At 46.8% G+C, this 12,886-nt stretch overlaps 1 long non-coding RNA gene across 7 annotated transcripts in view; it reads left to right on the top strand.

Annotated features, from left to right (window-relative positions):
• The first annotated feature begins 8,893 nt into the window (after positions 1-8,893).
• Positions 8,894-12,886, top strand: part of LOC117196725 (uncharacterized) — a 214,527-nt gene continuing 210,534 nt past the window's right edge. For 2 of the 7 annotated variants that reach the window (XR_007474457.1, XR_004477053.2), the window contains exons 1-2: positions 8,894-9,931; positions 10,123-10,272. This is a non-coding gene — a long non-coding RNA (uncharacterized LOC117196725). The remainder of the gene's footprint in view (positions 9,932-10,122; positions 10,273-12,886) is intronic. The other 5 variants (XR_004477052.2, XR_007474458.1, XR_004477050.2 and 2 more) reach the window with 5 other exon arrangements.

The raw sequence follows: 12,886 nt of genomic DNA on the forward strand, positions 1-12,886 counted from the left end.
ACCAAGTACAGGAAATTAAAAACAAAACCAGAGATGGTACCTCCCCTCATGGAACTTATGGTCTAGAGGACAAGACAGACTTTTGTTAGACACATTCATGGATATATAATTACAAAATGGGACACTTTTTTATTTTTTTAATTTGAAAGAAAGGGACAAAGTTCCATGAGAGGATAGGACAAAGGTGAGGAAGACTTCCACAAGAAGTGATGGGAATTTAAAGGAGAGAGCCGGATAGAGGCTAAATGTGTGTGTGTGTTAGTGGTATGAGAGATGGGAAGTGTTCTAGACTGAAGAAGTGTGTGCCCAGACCCTGGGATGGGATGAAAGAAGTAACAGTCCAGCAGGACTTCTGTAAAGGGCTGGCGCCTTGAGTTTCCTCTTGGCTGCCTTATAGCTGCCTCTGAGAGGGGCCAGTGGCCTATAACTCCCCCTCATCTACAGCAGGTTTAAAGAGAATAGATGTCACCTCTAGTAAGATCTTCCTCAGAGCCTGCTGCAGTCCCTATCTTGCAAAGGGGAGCATTGTTCAGCTATGAGAAATCAACTTCCCACTGCCCCAGAGAGCCCTGAGGTATACCTGAGGACTGGAGCCTGCACAGGTTAGAAGCTGCAGTAACAGAACCACAGTTTGCCATCCGCTGGGGGGGATCAGTCCCTTACTTAGGGAATTCAACACATGTTTACTGAGTATTCACAATATTCCAGAAGCAGAGGAGAGAGATAAGACAGAGACAACCCTTCTATTAAAGAGTGCATGGTCTACAAGAGAAAACACACCCACAGGCATGCAATTGTAAATAATAGACTAGGATAATGCTTTAGAGTCCTGGCCAGCATGGGCGGAGAGGCCCCTCACTCAGATTCCGGATGTCAGGGAAAGCTTCTTGGAAGAGTTGAGGGTTGAGAAAACTGTTGGCCAATTAATAGGAGTCCACCACCCAAAGAAGCGCCGTCAGTAGCTCCATTAGAGGGAACAGTAAGTGCAAAATCATGGGTGTGGGGCTTCCCTGGTGGCGCAGTGGTTGAGAGTCCGCCTGCCGATGCAGGGGACACGGGTTCGTGCCCCGGTCCCGGAAGATCCTACATGTTGCAGAGCGGCTGGGCCCGTGAGCCATGGCCGCTATACCTGCGATTCCGGAGCCTGTGCTCCTCAACGGGAGAGGACACAACAGTGAGAGGCCCACGTACCGCAAAAAAAAACAAACAAAAAATCATGGGTGTGTGCAAAATACAACAACAATTACACAATGTATTGGGGTACAGGAGCATTTAGCCTTCTGAGTCAATATCCCACCTGGAAGAAGGCCTTTGAATCAGCCTCCTCTCTGCTTCATCTGCAGCAATATTGCTTCCTGTTTTTTTTCCCCAGTGTTATTGAGAGATAATCGACATATAAGATTATACTGTATACACAGTGATGATTTGATACATGTATATATTTCAAAATGTTTACCTCGATAAGGTTAATTAACATCTCCTCTCCTCACATAATTACCATTTTGTTGTTCTTGCTGTTACGGTGAGACTATATAGTTAACGCTAGTTATCTTACCGTAATTAGATCCCCAGAATTTATTCACCTTATAACTGAAACTTTGTGGCCTTTGACTGACATGCTCCCGTTTCCTTCTCCTCACAGCCTCCACCAAGCAACCACACTTCTACTCTGTTTCTGTTTTATATTTTTAGATGCCACATACAAGAGAGATCATACAGTATTTGTCTTCCTCTGTCTGACTTATTAGTCTGATGCACCTGTGCTTTCTGCTTCCAGACTCATCTTATCTGGCCTTCCTAGAGTGCCATGAGATGTCCTGACAAAACTCCTGTCTGGATAATGGGTGTCTTTGGGTTTGGGGATGCAGGCATGGTCGGTGTGGGAGTTATTGACACAATTACTGGGAGGTTTGGGGGGCTGCAGTGCTGCTGAGCTCTGGAGGACATTTCCATGGCACACAGCTCCAAGAGAGGTGACAGGACAGGTGCTAGGAATCCTTTCCCCAACTCTCAGTTCAAAGCCATTGGCTCTAGCACTCATCGGGGAGTCACCTTTTCCCCCTTTGGTATTCATGGGGGGATTTTCCTCATTGTATCTCTGTTGTATTGTTTTATATACATATAGAACCTCTCCTGCTAGACTGGGAAATTGTAGAGAGCTCTGTCTAGTTGATTTGGGGCATAGCGTCAGGTAGTGTTTATAGGCAGAGCTTTGAAGCTCTTGCGTTTCTACCACCTCCCTGCAGGTAGGTAATTGTACACGCTGAGCCCCTGTTCCTTCTTGCAAAATGTCATTTAGTCTCTTTCTGTAAGAAATGCCTTTGGGATTTTGACAGGGCTTGCATTGACTCTGTAGATCACCTTGGGTAGTATGGGCATTTTAACAATATTGTCTTTCAATCCATGAACAAGAAATGTCTTTCCATTTGTTTCCATCTTCTTTAATTTCTTCCCTCAATACTTTAGAGTTTTCAGTGTATGTCTTCACTTCCTTAGTTAAGTTTATTCCTAAGTATTTTATTCTTTATGATGCTCTTTGAAATTGAGATTGTTTTCATCATTTCCTTATCAGGTGGTTTGTAATTAGTGTAGAGAAACACAACTGATTTTTCAGTGGCGACTCTGTAGTCTACAGCTTTACTGAATTTATTAGGTCTAACAGTTTTTTGTGGAGTCTTTAGGGTTTTGAAAAAACAGGTCTAAAATTCACATGGCACCATAGTAATTCCCCCAAATTATTCCACACATTTAATAAAATATGAATTTTAAAAGTCTAAAGAGCTTATCACCAAAGTTGACAAAATTATTCTAAAATTTATTGGGAAAACGAAAGTGCTGAGGAAGCATTTTAAATCAAGTGGAAAGGATGGATGACTCAATAAAAGGCACTGCAATATTGACATCCAAATGGGGAGGGAGACTAATTCAGATCTCTGTTTCACACAATATTCAATAATGAATTTCAGTTCGATTAAATATCTTAATTTGAAATGCAAAATTTAACATGCCCTGTACAAAGTAGGAGACTAACTTTACGACCTTGGAGTGGGAAAAGATTTCCTTGCGGTACCCAGGCCTCTTACTGTTGTAGCCTCTCCCGTTGCGGAGCACAGGCTCCAGATGCGCAGGCTCAGCAGCCATGGCTCACAGGCCCAGCCGCTCCGCGGCATGTGGGATCTTCCCGGACAGGGGCACGAACCCGTGTCCCCTGCATCGGCAGGCGGACTCTCAACCACTGCGCCACCAGGGAAGCCCAAGATTTCCCTTTTTTAAAATGCTAGAGTTTTATCTCTACAATTTTTTACCAAAATTTTTGGAAAAGACCGAAATTATTCCTAGTCCTAAAAACAAAGTTTTCTCAAATCTGAGGATAGTCATTTTCTAGTTGTTTGTTTTTCAGAAGTCAAAATTGGACTATGAATTGCTCAGAGTCTTCGGTTTTGGTTTTTTTTTTTTTCCATGATGAAATGTAGCTGTGGCTTTTACTATTAGAAATATCTTACTGGAATCAGGGCTCGGTAGACAGTTTAAGTTAACTAGGAAACGGCAGTTAGGAAGGCTTTTTGTGACTCTCTGTTTTCACCCTTTCTGGTTATTTTTTAGAGATGCTTCAGTGAGCTGGCTATGAAGGGGTGCCTTCTTGGGTTGGGAGGCTAGGTCTATCTTACCCTGATGTTTCAAGGCTACTGTGCCCTGCCCATAAAAGTAGGAATAGAGTGATAAGTGAACAACCAATAAGAACCATGATAGATCAATGTTTTAAAATAAAATACATAATTAAAACTACTGACCCGCAGAAAGGTGCAACTGGATACAGAAAATGTGCATGTACAGGGAAAAGATTTCTTTTTTTTTTTCATTTTTAAAAATTGAGGTAGAGTTGATTTACAATATCCTGTTAGTTTCAAGTGTACAGCACAGTTATTCAGTTATACATATATCTCTGTATATCTATTCTTTTTCAGATTCTGGGAAAAGATTTCCTAAACAAGATATACAAAGTAAAATCCTTAAATATTTAAAATCTAAGGCTTTTCAACAAAATGTTAATTTAGAAATCCACATATTAAAAGAAATATTATTTTTATATTACTTCTAAATATATAAATAATTCTGGCAATTAATAAAGAATTAATTTATTAATATTAATTAATAATTAACATTATTAATTAATATGCAGGGAGGAGGGAATGGCCAAATGATAAAGAACGTTCAAAAAGAAAACGCAAGCACTTGACAGAAATATGCCCATCATTTCCCTTGTTGACTTACAACGCCTCTTTGATTGTTTACCAAACATGGGCATCTGTCTCTAGACTCTCTTCTGTTTCTTCGGTCCACCATATAAAGTCGTTTCTGCCACTTTATCACTATATTTTGCTTTATCACTAAATCTGTGCTCTCCAGTAGGGTAGTCATTATCACATGTTGTTATTTAAATTTAAACTAAAATGCAGTTCCTTGGAATTGGCATCCAAATGGGGAGGGAGCCACATTTCAAGTGCTCAGTAGCCGTAAGTGGCTAGTGGCTGCCATGTTGAATAGCATACGTATAGGATATTTCCATGATTACAGAACGTCCTACTGGACGTTGCTGCTTAAACTTATAAATTTATAAGCCTTAGTGTCATTACAACAGGGCGAGTCTCCTTTCACTCTTCCTCATCTTAAAAATTGCTTTGGCTCTCACTTTTCCAAATACATTTTAGAGAAAGTAATCAGGGAAATGTAAATTAAAAAAACAATGATATACCACTCCATAGCAACTACAGTGAATGTATTACATGGATCAGAATGGTACGTCTGAACACAGTGGGAGCACAAGAGAGGAGAAAGGTGAAAAAGGAGTGTGTGTGTGTATCTGTCTGTGTATAGGTGTAGTGCTATGACACAGTTTAGGCAAATTTTAACCCCCCCAAAACTATTCTGGTTATTGTGTATGGATCATATTATAGCTAATCTTTATTAGCATTTCTTATTTCTGGGCTCTGTTCCAGGCACTTTAAATCTATTAACATTTGTTGCACCCAAGATTAATTTACAATCATCTTCCTTATTTGACTGAGGCACAGAAAAGTTAAGCAATTTGTCCCACCTTACCCAGCTAGTTGGTGCAGAGCTGGAGCTCATGGCCAGGCTGTCTGGCTTCCAAGTCTGCATTCAAAACCATGGTGCTGTCCTGGAATCAGACCAAATGACACTCACCAGACGTGCGCGGGAACGTTTCCAAAGAGGGAGAAAATAGAAATGGGCTGTAGGGCTTTACCTTCTGTATAAGGTGTTAGAGAGAGAGGTGGCGGGGGGGAGAGAGAGAGAGAGAGAGAGAGAGAGAGAGAGGAGAATGGGAGATCTGAAGGAAAGAAAGGAGAAAATATTAATATCAGTCCAATTAGGTTAGTGGGTACATGGGTGTCATCATTTTCTGTTTAAGTTTTTAATTAATAAAGTAAAAAAGAATGGGTATATTGTTAGATGAACTATGTCTCCGAGGACTTGCTTATGATCTGAGATCTGCTAACTAGACTTCTCTGTTGTTAAGAGTCGTCCCGTCTGTTTTGTAGAGCGAGTTATGAGAGCTGAAGGATGTTTGAGGGACAGTTGCAAGGGATGCAAAGCCAGGTGACAGGAGACACGGCTGGGGGAGATTCTTGGGGCACACGAAGGGAGGGGGCAGCTGCCACAGGAAGCTGGAGCAACGATGGTGAAAGAGGATCTCCCAGAATCCTCTGGTGCTTGATGGAACCCCCTCCTCCATTTTCCCAGGAAAGCTTCAGAAGAAAACTACGTTTTCCAAATCTTTAGCTGTCAGATTACTATTTCCTTTTGGCACATGGAGAAGAGGTGAGACTGGCCTCAGAGAGACCACAGTGTGCGTGATGTGCTGCCCAGGCAGGTAAAGTGATGCTCAGGTTCCAGACACAAAGCATCTCTTCTTGACACGCAGCAGGCCTTGACCACGGCAGTTAGTGTTACTAGCCAGCATCACTTCCCACGGAGGCCTCTTCTCACCTGGTGCTTTCTGCCCTCCCGGAAGTCCAGGGCCCCAGCTTCACGCCCATGTCACCTTGCTCCAGTGGCAGAGCTCCCTGCCCCAGTGTCCCAGGCCAAGAGGCCTCGGGCCGCCTCGCTGATGCGAGTTCACGTGTGGGGCTTTTCGCACAGTTGCTGTCCTGGGAGCAGACGGGTAGGAGTGGCAAGATGGGGCCGACACGGGCAGGTCTGGGGCAACTTAACAGTGTGACTGGCAGACACCTGCCAAGCCAGCAGGAGAAAGGGAGCTGGGTTCACCCAGGGGAGCGCAGGGAAGAGCAGAGGTGAAGGAGGCAGCTGGAGGGAGGTCTTCCCTCAATCCTTTTTTGCAGCTGGTCTGCAGGGAAAATGAGCTGTAACTGCCCCTGCCCACCAAGCCCCCTCCACTGCCAATTTATGGCTTCTTTCCTGTGAGCTCATCAGTAATTATGGACCAGCAGGCTCTTAAGAAGCAAACTCCCTGAAAGGCACAGGCTAGCTCTGGCTCTGCTGCGGCGCCCCCTCGGACCCAGAAGGAGGTTTCCAGATCCTGGGCCTGTGGCTGGCCTGCACCTGCCTCCAACTCTTCACAGTCCAAGCACGGAGCTGTCGGGCTGTTTCCACACAGGCCAGCACACTTGTTCCCAAGCCAAAAGACGCCAGAGGAGAATGATAAAATGCTGGGGTTTAGGGTATTTTGCAACTGAATTAAGCCCTGTGAGCCCGGCTGGCGAATGCCCCAGGTGAAAGCTTCCCCACTACACATGGGCAGGGCTCTTGGGCTAGCTGAGACGTAAAGTACCCATCACAGTTCATCACTGCAGCTTTGGCCACCTGCTCCCAGACCCCTTTGCACCCACGCCCTGAGGCCTGCCTGGTAGTTTGGATTCATGGAAGAGGCAGGATAGACTAGTAGTAAAGAACAGCGTCTGGGGGCAGACAGGACCAGTTAGCTCCCATGTTTGCTGCAGGTCCTTGGTGGTTGTTTTCTGAGCTTCCTTCTTTCTCTCAGAGTGGAACCCTTACCTGCTTTGAAGATTTCTAAAATTAGAACTAAAAATATACTCATGTGGCTAGCTTCCCTCATTGAGCCTGTTGGACAATGACATGTTATTTTCCCATTTCTCAAAATATTCTGCATATTATAATGTCAATCATGGATTGTTAACATGGGTTTGTTTGAAATACATTTACTATTAATGAATTGTCATAGGTATGTACATATGTGTGTTTTTTAAATCTTCTCTGTCTCAAAACTAAATATTAAACAAATGAATGCTATATAGCTCATTTATTTGTTTTATTTGTTTACTAGTTCTATAGAATATAGATGTGTATACACACACATATGGTGCTCCATTTGTATATCTGTATGAAACTTAGCACTGTGGCATAATGAATGAGAACGGAGCTCTGAGTAGACAGACATGAGTCCCACCATTTGCTCGGACACATCTTAGCTTTGTGACCTTAAGCAAGTTAATTAACCTTTCTGAACTCGCTTTTGCTTATCTGGGGGGACCTTATGCAGAATGGTTCTAAGGGCTTCATCTCTGGAACCAGATTTTCTGGGTCTGACTCCCAGGTCCACGAGTTACTCATCTCTTTGTGCCTCAGTTTTCCCAGCTACAAAATGGGAATCAGACTAGTACCCACCTCATAGTGGTGCTGTGAGGATTAAACAAGCTATAACCGAAAGTCAGGGAATGTCAGGAGCTTAAAGGGCTGCCTGAAACCGAGTTATTGAGATGACTATAAAATGGGAATCACCATAGAGGGTTGCGATGAGCAGAGTTGAGATAACGTGTGTGAAGCCTGCAGCTCCGAGCTCGACACCCAAGCGCTGCGTTGAAATGGCAGCTGTGGTTGTCGACATTTTGCTTCAGGCCGGGCTGCACACTCCCAGTGCCTGAGATCCATGGAGTCTCCTGCTGCACCAGGATCCAGGGATATGATTGCGGGGGAGACCGAGGGTGGGAAATGGGGATGGGGATGGGGAGTGGGGTGGGAAGTGGGGATGCTGTTCCCCGGGCTCTGCTGCAGACAGAAGCGGCCGAGGCTGCACACCCCACACTCCAGGAGGCCCAGCTCCCGCTGCACCCAGGCCAGGACCATTTTGCTGAGCCACGTCTAGCTGCCAAATGTTGTTCTAACCAGAGCTCTTTGGTACACTGCCAGTCCTTGGGCAATGGAGGCGAGGTGTGCTGGGATCCAGGCAAGGCCCTGGGGTGAGGGCCTGCCGATCCCAACAGCCGTGCCAGCGCAGGGCCGGGGGAATGTCCCGGGAGGGTGGGGCTGGACCGGGTGCCTGAGCCTCACAGCCAGGACAGTAGAAGACGCATCACAGCCACTGAGGGGCTCCGTGCGCAGGCTCTCAGCCTCCTCTCAGCGCAGGCTCCAGCCACAGGAGCTGGCGGTACACTTGGCCCGATTGAGAACCACGCACACTGCCTTACAGTACAGAGGAGAAAGGAGGGCATAGGAGAAAAACGAGAGAGACCAAGAGATGTGGGAAGAGAGGAAGGAAGAGGAGAGAGAGAAAAGGAAACGGCCACTGTGCAAGTGTGGTCTTGGGAGCCAGTGTCATGGCCTCTTCAATCCAGGGACCTCCCTCTGAATGGGCCCCACGGGGCAGATTGTGGGAAAGACCCACTTAGGAGCAGATTCTTCCAGAAAGGCCCAGGGCGGCAGCACTTTCCATGGCATAAAGCCTTTCCCCAGGAAACACCTGGTTTTCATCATCAGTGCCAACGTTTGCAGCCTCCAAATCCCCCATCTGTCCCTATGCAGGGAGGGGGACCGACACTGTGTCCCCCCAGGGCCACTGTGTCTCCTTGGCCGGTTCCAAGTATCCAAAAGGGATAGTGCCAGGTACGTCCAGGGTCCAAGCCTCTTGCAGGGCTTGCCCTCTGCCGAGAACAGCTAACCGTGGGGATGCATGCCCAGAACACAGAGGAGAGGAAAGGCGTCGGGACACACTTAAGTCAAACAAGTGCATGTTGTTTATCTGAAATTCAAATTTAACTGGGCTTTTTGTATTTTTATTGGCTAAATCTGGCCACCCCTGACAGGCAGCTCTGACCTGACTTCAGTGGCTATTTCAAACTCCTGCCCCCATCACACCTATCCCAGGAAGGTCACCAGCTTGGGAGGGCTGGAGCTTGACCATCCTGCCAAACGTCTGGGTGATTTTATCCTTGGCGAGAAAGGGAAAAAAAGGGGAAAATTGGTCTCTTGGTTAACTTGATGCTAGATCAGGCATTCACCGAGGGCCGAGTGTATCTATCCTAGGGTCTGTAGTAGCCGTTCACCTGCGTCATTTCATTTAAGGCTGATGACCATCTAAGGAGCAGGATTTGCATTTCTGTTTCTCTCCAGGCAGATTCCCTCTGCACCATTGCGGATGCTGAGCCTGCCTGAGATCCAGCCCAGGGCCCTGGCCACAGGCTGCTGGGCTGAACTTGTCCACAGCTGACATCGACTTCGCCGGGGCATTTTACTTCTGATCTTCTCTCTCAATACCCTTGCAATGTCCCTGTCTCCAAAATGAGTGCCCGATGGGCCTGCTACTCCAGGTGAGTCAGAATCCGAAGGCAAACACGGTAGGTGATAAGGGAGAAAACCTTAGTCCAAGAGGCTCAGGTGCAAAAAGTGTGGGTTGGTGACACCCAGCCCTGAGTCAGAATCCCAGCTCTTGCATTGCCTGCATGACTGCACAAGTTACATGAGATTGTTTGAGCTTCAGTTTCATTTGCTAAATAATTGGGATAATAATACACACAGCACTGGGTAGTTAGGATTTAATCAGAGAAGGCATGAGAAGTAAGCACCCATCAACTGAGCTATTATCTCCCTGAAATGATGGCTGGAGAAGAATAAAAGGGATCTAAAGTAAAGACGTGTAGTAGATGCTTCATAAACGGTAATTACGACTATTGTTACTAACCCCCTTTGGAATGGGTTATTTGTTTTCCAAAAGCCACTCAAAAATCCTGTCCCTATTGCAGAGAACTGGATAAATGACTCCTTTGATAAACTAGCTTTTCACCTGCGAGAAGCGGGTTGCTGGTCCTACGCAGGTTAAAATGACTGAAAATCAATTTGATTTGACAGCTGCTGAAGAAACGAAATGCATGTACAAACCGGTGAGCAGCAGAGCCCGTCGGGGCTGATACAAAGCGAGACCACAGAGAGGGCTGCTGTCTACGATCCAGCCGCCTGCTTCCTGTTGGGGCCGCCAGCCTGGCCACCCATCGACAGCAGGTAAGATCGGAGGCCCTGCTGCGGCCGCCGCTCCCAACTCCGGGGCCTGCAAGGTGCACACCGGAGCCCAGGTGCTGGGGCCCTGGCCTTGGAGACCCACACCCCAAACTGCACACTCGAGAGCGTTCTCTGCTGCCTTTTAGCATGGCTAGCTACCACTAAAAAGGCAGAACCACCGGGATCCGAGAGCTGAGCTGCTCGTAAGATCAAGGAAGGCAACAGGTCATTTCATCCACCTACCTCTTGCCAAAGAACAGAGGGCTTCAGTCCCCACCCGCTCCTTGCCTCACTCACCGGCCCCCAAACCCCTATTCCCAGGTCCCCATGCTGTTCCTTTGTTCCCATCAGACCCAACTGCCCGACTCTTGAAATAACACATCCTCTGAGGCCACTAGGCCCATTGCAGGCCGCTTTGTGTGACTCAGGGAAGGCCCTCAGCCTCCTCGAGCTTCAGTTGCTATGGTGGTCAAGTGGGGAATAAATCAGCATTAGCACTTCCTGCTAAGAACCAAGGGGCACGTGAAAGTGAAAAGGCTTTGTCGGCTGGGTGGGCTTCCAGATGGGAGTTTCCGGTATCCGCCATGCTCTAGAACATGGGGAATGTTCCCCGGGTAAGAGTGGGGACGTTACTCATTGACCTCCTCCCTCCTGCTGTTTTTCCGTGCGTCCTGATTTTCTTCCACTTGCCACGGGGAGGGTGGGATTGTCACTGGGTCAACGCCACTGGAGACTATTTTCCCTGAGTTCTTAGCGTAAGTAACCCAGGAACCAAACTAAGGAATCTGGCTACTTGGAATCCTCCCTGTGGGTTTATTTTAAACTAGCTGTTGTCATGATGAAATAAATCCTGTGGCTGCTTCCCCCGCCATACCAAGTTGCCCTAGTAAGAAACAGCGTCTTCTGAGACCATACCTCCCCTGAAGACATCTATCTTTACTTTTATATTCTCTCTCTTTCCCTCCACCCACCAACCCACCGGCCCCGTCTTCATATACCTTGAACTGCTTTCCTGATCAGTGAGCCACGTGGCCCATAGGCTATTATCTGTTTCAGCTGCTCTGGAAGATGCTTGCCTATTTTTCTAGGTACAGCCCAGGTGGAATCCTATCCACCTCTTAGCTTTTATTTTAAGCCAGATCTAAAGACACCCTCCAAGTTTGGTGAACATCCATCCACCCAGTTTCATCTGCACAGAAAAGAAGCTTGTTTTGTTCACAGAGATAAATATTGTCACTGTCTCCAGCCTGAAGGAAAGGCTGCCTTAGACAACCATGGACAGATTGCTTAACCGTGTTCCAAGAAAGTGCCAGTTACTTGCAATATACCAACAATAGGTTTCATGTCATGAAAACTGACCACACACTAAATATCTTATTTAATCACCAATACCTCCAACAAAAGTTAGGTACAGTTATTATCCCATTTTATAGATGAGGCACGTGAGACTTGGAGAGATGAAGCCATTTGCTCAGAACTAGGAGCTAATAAGAGCCAGGATTCAAAGCAGGGATTCAAAGCAAGGCCTTTAGAACACTTACCACAGGCCCTGCTAGTTAACTCACCATGCTTTTGTGTGGACAAAAGGCCCGTGAGCTGTGTACTGGTACTTTTACAGAGGAGGGGCGAGCTCCGGGAGCCTCAGGTGTGATGAGTTGACTGAAGAGCCTTGAAAGATGTTCTTGAACCTCAGCATCTGGGAGGGGCCTGGGAGCTGCCACAACCCAGCTTCCTGGCAATGGAACACTCTGCGTGTGATTATGCACGAGATTGTTTAATTAACTGCATGGCTCACCTGTCACCATATCTGCCCTCATGAAGCATCTTTCATCTCGGATCTCCAAAGCAGCTATAAAAGTTGTAATTAGTCGTAATGACTGTCATGTTTTTTAATAGTTATCTACTATAAGGTCCCTTTGCCAGGTGAAGGTGCTGAGGCTTGGGGTCAGAGGGAGATGTGAAACGTGGAGACCCAAGATGTAAACTAGCCAAGGCCCTCCATTCTTGGGGACCCTCCCAGGAAGCACAGCGGGCCATGAAACAAAGGACTGCCACAGGCATATGAGTCTGTCTCCTCTTGCCTTTGGGAATGGCTCACGTTTCTTTCTGGATGGAGGAGAGTGGTCACTTTCCATGGCATTTTAAAACAGGTGTAGGGGCTTCCCTGGTGGCGCAGTGGTTGAGAATCCGCCTGCCGATGCAGGGGACGCGGGTTTGTGCCCCGGTCCGGGAAGATCCCACATGCCGCGGAGTGGCTGGGCCCGTGAGCCATGGCCGCTGAGCCTGCGCGTCTGGAGCCTGTGCTCCGCAACGGGAGAGGCCAGGCCACAACAGTGAGAGGCCCGTACCGCAAAAAAAAAAAAATAATAATAATAATAAATAAACAAATAAAACAGGTGTAAATAAAGGCAAAGGGGGGGGGTTAAGATTCAAGATACTCCTCTAGCACACCAACCCTAGTCTGCTCATTGGCAACATCTGGGCAAGAGTCATGATAAATTCTAAATCACAACAGTCTTGCATTCTTTTCCAAGATAGGTGCAACCACAAGAGGAGACACAGAGAGTCTCAGGAAAACAAAGGTTATTCTATCCACAGGTGCTGGAGACAGGAGGCG

The sequence above is a fragment of the Orcinus orca genome, chromosome 20 (genome assembly GCF_937001465.1).
Source record: "Orcinus orca chromosome 20, mOrcOrc1.1, whole genome shotgun sequence".
Taxonomy (NCBI): Eukaryota; Metazoa; Chordata; class Mammalia; order Artiodactyla; family Delphinidae; genus Orcinus; species Orcinus orca.